Source organism: Prionailurus viverrinus, chromosome D3 (genome assembly GCF_022837055.1).
Source record: "Prionailurus viverrinus isolate Anna chromosome D3, UM_Priviv_1.0, whole genome shotgun sequence".
Taxonomy (NCBI): domain Eukaryota; kingdom Metazoa; phylum Chordata; class Mammalia; order Carnivora; family Felidae; genus Prionailurus; species Prionailurus viverrinus.
The window spans coordinates 11,952,019-11,960,572 of NC_062572.1; the positions used below are offsets into that span (position 1 = coordinate 11,952,019).

An 8,554-nucleotide genomic window follows, 5' to 3' on the forward strand; every position below is an offset into this window, starting at 1 on the left:
CCGAGTTTGTTATGAGGACTCTTGAGAAAGCATAAAGCTACCAATGTCGGGGGCTTTACTCAGCAGAAACTCCTTCTTGCTCGTCTGAACTCCAGAAATCAATTCCGAAGTTAGTTCATGCTCCGATGAGTTCTCGAGAGCAGATCTCGTGGCGGAGAGATTGGAGTCTCTTGGCTCTACCCGTGCCCGGAGATTATGCAGCAGTGTAAACACCGAGACATCGGGTTTGCAGACAACTACAGGAGTTCACAGCACCCCCCACGGGGTGTCCCCGAAACTGATGTGGCTCCTCTCCATCGATGGTGTCCGTCAGAATTCGGAGGCACGGGGCTGGGTCTTAGCCCAGGTCCTCTGAGGATGAATTCCCCGCACATGCCCTGTGTTAGGCTGGGTTTTCTGGAAAGCGGATCGTCAAGCAAAGACGTAATAGACCCCAAAACAAAGGTAGGTCGGCGGGTTATCTTCGGAAGCGGGTGAGGGAGGAAGAGGACGAGACAAAGACAGAAGAAAAGGGCTTTCACGAGTTACTTCTCCCAGCGGCACTGAGGCCGCAACCCTTCTGCTGCCTTTGGAGAATTGTAGAGAAGTTTCCTGCTGCTGGAGATGTGTGTCTACCCCCTCCCGTCCTCCACTGGCATGGTGTTAACCTCCCTGCCTCCCCTGGCTTCTTGGGCAAAGCAAATCGGCAAACACAACGGTGCGTGCTCCACGTGTGCTTGCCACACACGAAGAGCCGTTCCCACAACCGGGCTGAAACCCTGTCTTTGGAAACGGACAGCCTCTCAGGTTTTTACCTGCTTCCCTCACCTTTCGGCGGAGCCCCCTGGCTCTGGAGTGTGTGGTGGTTAAAGCTTCCTGGTTTCGCCACGAGCGTTGGCGAGGATGTGAAGAGAAAGGACTCCTCGGGTACAGTTGGTGGGGCTGCAGACTGGTACAGTCCCTGTGGAAAACAGCATGGGGGGTTCCTGAAAAAAAATAAAAACAGAACTACCCTGGGATTAAAAAAAAAAAAAAGCTACCCTAGGATCCAGCTTTCTACTCCTGGGTATTTACCCAAAGCCAATGAAAAGGCTAATTCAAGAAGATATAGGCCGTCCAATGTTTACTCCAGCATTGCTTGCAATGGCCAAGATATGGAAGCAACTCAAGTATCCGGCCACAGATGATGGATAAAGATGTGGTGTGTGCGTGCGACGGAATATTATTTAGCCATAAAAAGGAGCAAAATCTTGGGGCTCCTGGTGGCTCAGTCGGTTGAGCGTCCGACTTCGGCTCAGGTCACGACCTCGCGGTCCGTGAGTTCGAGCCCCGCGTTGGGCTCTGTGCTGATGGCTCAGAGCCTGGAGCCTGTTTCAGATTCTGTGTCTCACTCTCTCTCTGCCCCTCCCCCATTCATGCTCTCTCTCTCTCTCTCTCTCTGTCTCAGAAAATAAATAAACATTTTTTAAAAATTAAATAAATAAACAAAAATAAAACGGTGTTGAGAAAGCCTATTCACTGATAAGGCAAGAATGAAATGTTATTTTTGTATAGATAACAGAGGTTACAAGACAGCATTATGGCATGATTTCACTTTTTTTTAATAAGTCTTTGTTAAAAAGTGGGTAAGAAAACTCACCAAAATTTAACTGTGTTACACTTGCACTGATGGAATTCAAGTGGTTTTATTTTCTTAATGTTGATTTATTTTGAAAGAGAGAGAGAGAGAGCACGAGTGTGGGAGGGGCAGAGAGAGAGAGAGAGGGAGAGACAGAGTCCCAAGCAGGCTCCATGCTGTTCGCGGAGAGCCTGACACGAGGCTCGATCTCACAAACCGTGAGATCGGGACCTGAGCCAAGATCAAGAGTCAGACGCTTAACCAACTGAGCCACCCAGGCGCCCCGAGTGGTTTTAGTTTTTACTCTGCTCTTGACTGTATTTTTTTCATACGTCCGTGGCACAAATACACCGTCTCCTGTTTTAAAACTCGAAATCGAGTCTTGAAATTGCACAAGTTAGAGATGGGGCCAGGTTGCACAATTGCACAAGCCAGAAATGGTAAGAGCTGTGGCCCGAGTCTTTCTATCTGTAAGACCAGCTCGTTGTTCGCCGAGTGGGGATGTTTCGAGCAATAAAAAGCTTCCAGTGAAAATCATTCTTTTAAGAAGCTATCATAGACTGTCCAAATGGGAAGCAGGCATCTCTGAGCTCTGGACTATTTGACAATTGCTTTCAAATGTGCCTTCCGGGACGTTTGAAGGAAGGCAAGGGGAGACGGTAGGGACGGAGAGGGCAGGCCAGACACAGAGCTGGAGTGTACCCAGGAAATGGAGTGGGACTGGTGGGCAGAAATCTTGCCCGACGGGAAAATATCCGTCTTCCCCCTAGCGCTCCATTTAAACCATAATTTATGTCCCAATAGGCAGCTCTAATGGTTCCAAACAATGGGTGGGAATGAGGTGTTACAAAGTGCATATTGATGAACTTGGCTTTTGAGACACCCTCCCCTTTCCCTGAGGGCCACACGTCCACGTGTTTGCACAGTTAGGGGCTAAACCTTCCTGCACAGAGACTTTGAACAGCTCGGTAAATGCTCGGGACAATAATTAGGGAGGAGCCCAGGCCCAGCAGTGCTTTGGGGTTCTCTTTTTATTGTTCATAATTTCCTCAGTAATTCTCCCGAGCGATTAACCAAAAGCCCCCGTGTCCGTCTCTGAAAAGAAAACATCTTTCTAGTTCTCTATCGGAAATAAACAGCAGCTTTTATTCCCTTGCTGGGAAAGCGGGACCTGAAGTGCATCTCTGTCTCTGAAAAGTCAACTCTTCTTTGAGGTATAGGACAAGGGAACTTGAGAGCAAAGAAAGTCAGGTGATAGAAATAAAGAAGAAGGAACATCAAGGTCACCCTTACAGAGATAACCAAAGATGGTTTCCCTCCTACATCTGAAATACACAGACCTCCTGAGTTCTTCCTGGGGAATAAATTCACTCTCTCTCTCTCTCTCATTTCTCTCCAGAGATTGGGTAAAATTATGATCCTGGGAATCTGGAGAGTTGCGTCACTGCTAAATGAGAGCAGCCACATGAATCAGAAATTTCGACGTCCAGTTTCCATGTATCTACGGCACCACTGGGATCTTCGAACCTTCCAGTCTAATCCTTATCTTTGTGAGCAGTTGCCAAATCGTTCTCTTGAAGCAGAGGAAATCTTTGTTCCAATGAAATTTCTCACACAAGACCAACCCGCGCCGTAGTTAAAGCAAGAGCGGCTGGAATACCACTCAGCAGGAACAATGACCCGGATGGAGGGCAACGGAATTCTGCGGCGTGAAAAACAAAGCCCACCTCAGAAGCTTCCACTCTGCAGGATTCCATTGGCATAACGTTTCTGAAATGACAAAATTGCAGAGATGGAGAACGGATGGGTGTTGCCGCGGGTTGGGGTAGGAGGGAGGGAGGGAGGAAGATGCCCACGGCCGGGGAAGGGTAGCAGGCGGGATCCTCGAGATGGATGTTCTGTAGCTTGACGGGGTGGTCGCACAGACCCACGGGTGGCAAAACCACAGCCAAGTAAATCCACACGGTCCACGGATGAGCGAAGGTGAATGTGGCGGAAGGGGAATGAAGGTCAGGGCATTTGGTCCGGGGCGGTCCCTTGGCCGTGATGTTGTACTGTCGTTGTGCAAGATGGCACCACTGGGGCAAACTGGGCCAAGGGGACAGGGCATCTCCCTGTGTTATTTCTTGCGATGGCATGTGAGTCTACAAGAATCTTCAAAATTTTGTTAACGGAGAGGGAAGCAAACCATGAGACTTTTTTAAAGCTTATTTTGAGAGAGAGAGAGAGAGAGCATGTGAGTGGGGTAGGGGCAGAGAGAGAGAGAGAGAGAGAGAGAGAGAATCCCAAGCAGGCTCCCCACTGTCAGCGTGGAGCCCCACAGGGGGCTGGACCTCACAAACCATGAGATCAAGGCCTGAGCCGAAATCAAGAGGCGGACGCTTAACCAGCCGAGCCACCCAGGCGCCCTGCACACCATGAGCCTCTTAACGACAGAGAACAAACTGAGGGTTGATGGGGGGCAGGTGGGCAGGGGATGGGCCAGATGGGTGCTGGGCACTAAGGAGGCACTTGTCGTGATGAGCACTGAGCGTTGTACGTCAGTGATGAATCACTGAATTCTACCCCTGAAACCAATACCACGCTATATGTTAGTTTAGAAACTAAATAAAAATTTGGAAAAAGAAAACAAAACCCTTAAATACGTTTGTCAAATAAATAAATAAGTAAAAGCTTTTTAAAATGGAGCCGGCTCCGTGGGTTAAGCCTCCAACTCTTGGTTTCGGCCCAGGTCGCCGTCTCACAGTTGGTGAGTTCGAGCCCCGCGTCGGGCTCCGGGCTGACAGTGCGGAGCCTGCTTGGGATTCTCTCTCTCTCTCTCTCTCCCTCTCCAAATAAATAGACTTAATACAAAAAAAAAGGAACCGTTTTAGAGTCTGGATAGAGATGACTTCTTCCCCCATGCCTTCCCTTCTGAAGTGAGCGCCTCGCGGAGCCCAGTGAGCAAGCCTCCGCAGGCGCCCAGAGCCGGCGGGCAATGACAAGCTCAAGCCCAGAGACCGGGTGCGTTGGGTGACACAGTGAGCGGGTAGCAGCCTCACCTCGCACCTGCAGGTTGTCAGTCTGAGGCCTTTGCTCCGAAATCCCAGTGATTTGCATCTTGCTCAGTTATTTGCGTAAAGACCAACTTCGCTCGAAGCAACTGAAGCTAGTTGGTAACTGTTGGCCGAGGACGTCTTGTAAAACCCAGTGGGGAAGATGTTACCGTCTCGGCATTTCCCAGGTGAAGAAACTAGAACGCAGAGGTTGTTTGACGGATTTGCTCACGGGGATAATTACCCAGTGGCTCTTCAGAGACTGGAAACCCCCCGGGGAACCCCCATCCCCCGCCACGGACAGGCCCAGGAGCATCGCCGGGCGCTGGGCTGAGCCCGTGGTCCTCACCCAGGCCCCACGTGTCCCCGTGCCCATGCGTGGGCACCTGCGTGCCTTTCAGAAGTTAAGCCGGCTTGTTCGCTAAAGGCCGAGGCGGAGACAAGATTTGGGTTTAAAAACTCAGCAGCTTTGCCTGTAACTGTGTGTTTCTCCTTCCTGCCTCCCCTGGGGGAGCTGAGTTCGCTCCGGAATCTCCCCTTCTGCCGCCGGGGAACCACAAAGTGACAGAACCTTGGCAGCCACTCCGGAAGGCTCCGGTCGCCGTGGCCCAGCTGGGCTCCACACGAAGGGAGGGGAAGCCCCAAAAGTCAGGTAGCTCAGCTTTGCAGTGCTGGCCTCAGGCCACGGATGCAGTGACAGTCCCGGTCACCCCTGCTTACACCTTCCAGAGATGTTTAAGTAGCTTCCCACCTCATCTTTTTTTTTTTTTTAATGTTTATTTATTTTTGAGAGAGAGAGAGGGAGTGTGTGTGTGAGCAGGGGAGGGGCGGCAAGAGAGGAAGACACAGAATCCAAAGCAGGTTCCAGGCTCCGAGCTGTCAGCACAGAGCCGGACATGGGGCTCGAACCCACGATCCGTCAGATCATGGCCTGAGCCAAAGTCGGACGCTTAACCGACTGAGCCACCCAGGTGCCCCTCATCTTCTTCTTCTTCTTTTTTTTTTAACTACCCGCCAATATTTCTGTCACTTTTAATGCCTTAGAATTTCCACTGTGCTCTCTCTTGTGAGCAGACCCACGTCTCCCCCATCAGAATCAGTTATTTCCTGGGTTACCTCATCCATTTTTATCAAAGGACTTCCTACCGTTTTTAGTGCGGTGACTTCTTGAGGACTAAAGGAGACCCTGCGTTTTCTATGATCTCATGAAGGTCTTGCTTGGGTTAGGAGCGCAGGACATCAAGGTGGGGAGGAAAGGGCAGGCAGCATGCACAGCCACACCTGCCATGTTTTCTCTCTACAAAGATTCTATCGTGTCTTTTACAGCCTGGTTGTTTCCCTTAATGAATTGTGGACACTTTTCAAGCCTCATTTTGGTGGCTACCGTACTGAGTTGAACAGGGTCCTCCAAAAATTCACGCCCAACTCCGAACCTGAATGTGACCTTGTTTTGGAAGTGGGATCTTTGCAGCTGGAATTAAGTTACTTTGGGCTCTTATTGAACGAGGGTGGAGCCTAAATCCCGTGACCCGCGTTCTTGTAGGAAGAAACTTTGGGCACAGAGTCATTGAGGGGCGAAGGTCGTGTGAAGGCAGAGAATGGTCTGAGGAACCTGCCACAGAGACAGGTTGTTAAGAGGCTGTTTATGGCTTCAGATAAGTGAAGGTGTTAATCTATCGTGATGGGATATCAGATTAAGTACGTGCTGTTCCGACGGCAGGTTGCTTCATAATTCTTTTAGGTTGCTGAGCCGCCTGGAAGAAAAGATTAAGAGTATCTTGATGGCAGAACAGAAGCAGCGATTGCCACGTCAAGTCATGTGGGCGTGTGACTAAAGGCCGGATTCCTGCGGTCATGGCGGCCTCGCAAATGTCCGAGCTGGTTCAGGGCAGATGTCCAAACCCGCCACAGCACCCGAAGCACGTGTGGACAAGGTGGTCAACACCACTAGTCGTCAGGGAAGTGCAAAGCCAAAGCAAAAGGAGGTACCATCCCACACCCGTTAGAATGGCCGTCACGAGAACGAGAAGCAATTGCCAGTTCTGGAGAGGATGACACCTGGGACAGGTGATGAGTCTCTTCTGTTTTGTCCCCCTCCCTGTTTTTGTATGATTTTTGTTTCTCTTCCCTTATGTTCATCTGTTTTGTCTCTTAAAGTCCTCATTTGAGTGAAGTCATAGGATTTTTGTCTTTCTCTGACTGATTAATTTTGCTTAGCATGATACCCTCCAGTTCCATCCACATAGTTGCAAATGGCAAGATTTCATTCTTTTTGATTGCCGAGTAATACTCCATTGTGTGTGTGTGTGTGTGTGTGTGTGTGTGTGTGTATACACATATCACATTTTCTTTATCCATTCATCCATTGATGGACATTTGGGCTCTTTCCATCCTTTGGCTATTGTTGATAGTGCTGCTATAAACATTGGGATGCATGTGTCCCTTAGAAACAGCACAACTGTATCCCATGGATAAATGCCTAATAGTGTAATTGCTGGGTCGTAGGGTAGTTCTATTTTTAGTTTTTTGAGGAACTTCCATACTGTTTTCCAGAGTGGCTGCACCAGCTCGCATTCCCACCAACAATGCAAAAGAGATCCTCTTTCTCCGCATCCTCGCCAACATCTGTTGTTGCCTGAGTTGTTAATGTTAGCCATTCTGACAGGTGTGAGGTCGTATCTCATGTGGTTTTGATTTGTATTTCCCTGATGATGAGTGACGTTGAGCTTTTTTCATGTGTAGCTTGGCCATCTGGATGTCTTCTTTGGAGAAGTGTCTATTCATGTCTTTTGCCCATTTCTTCACTGGACTATTTTTTTTGGGGGGGGGGATGTTGAGTTTGGTAAGTTTTTTATAGATTTTGGATACTAACCCTTTATCCGACATGTCGTTTGCAAATATCTTCTCCCATTCTGTCGATTGCCTTTTAGTTTTGTGGTTTGTTTCCTTCACTGTGCAGAAGCTTTTTATTTTGATGAGGTGCCAGTAATTCATTTTTGCTTTTGTTTCCCTTGAGGAAACTGAGGCACAGTTTCAACACACATGGATTTGTTCATTACCTTGCTCAAGCTGGGAGAGCCAAGTAGCAGGACCAAGAGGAGATCTGACCGCCCTGCCTGAATTCCGGATCTCCGAATGACACTGTTTTATGGGCTGTGGATTGTTAGACACATAGACAATCTGGAGACAGAGCCACCAAACCCCAACAGTGGCATATCACAGGGTAGAGGTGAGGGTACATTCCATGTGACAGATTTTTGATGGAATTTTTATATTATATAACAAGTATTGTTAATTTTGTAATCACACAACAAAAGATAAAGTGATTTTTGGAAAGGTTTAAAAGTCGCCAGCTTGGAGATCTGCCTGTGTGGGCCACAGGTGCTGTTGGGTGAAATGGAGAGAGAAAGAACATTTGTCATTTGTTAGGACCGTGATGGGTTATCGGGGACCAAGCTTGGTGGGAGGTGAGCAGCGATACTGTTATTTACCCTCTTCTCTGTACCTACAACTAAGAGTTTTTGTTTTGTTTTGTTTTTTTAAGAGAGAGAGGAAACATGAGTGGGCGATGGACAGAGTGGGAGAGAGACCGAGAATCCTAAGAAGGCTCCACGGTCATGCGCGGGTCAGGCCCCACGTGGGTCTCGATCCCATGACCCTGGGATCATGACCTGAGCCGAAGTCAAGAGCCGGACGCTCAACCGACTGAGCCACCCAGGATCCCCTGCCGCTAAGAGCTTTGAGCAAGGCTGGTGCCATGGGCTGAATTGTGTCTCCCAAAATTCATAGATTCAAGCCCTGACCCCCAATACCTCAGAATGTGACTGGCTTTGGAGATAATATCCCTCAAGAGGTGCTTCAGTGAAAATGAGGTCAATAGGGTGGACCCCCTAATCCAATCTGACGGCATCCTTATGAGAAG

The 8,554-nt window shown here is 49.0% G+C and overlaps 1 long non-coding RNA gene across 1 annotated transcript; it reads right to left on the reverse strand.

Moving 5' to 3' along the window:
• Positions 1-813: 813 nt before the first annotated feature.
• Positions 814-5,118, reverse strand: LOC125149504 (uncharacterized). Its single transcript, XR_007145945.1, has 3 exons — positions 4,639-5,118; positions 2,938-3,367; positions 814-940 (listed from the first exon to the last, which is right to left on the reverse strand). It is a non-coding gene; the product is annotated as an uncharacterized LOC125149504 (long non-coding RNA).
• Positions 5,119-8,554: the final 3,436 nt, after the last annotated feature.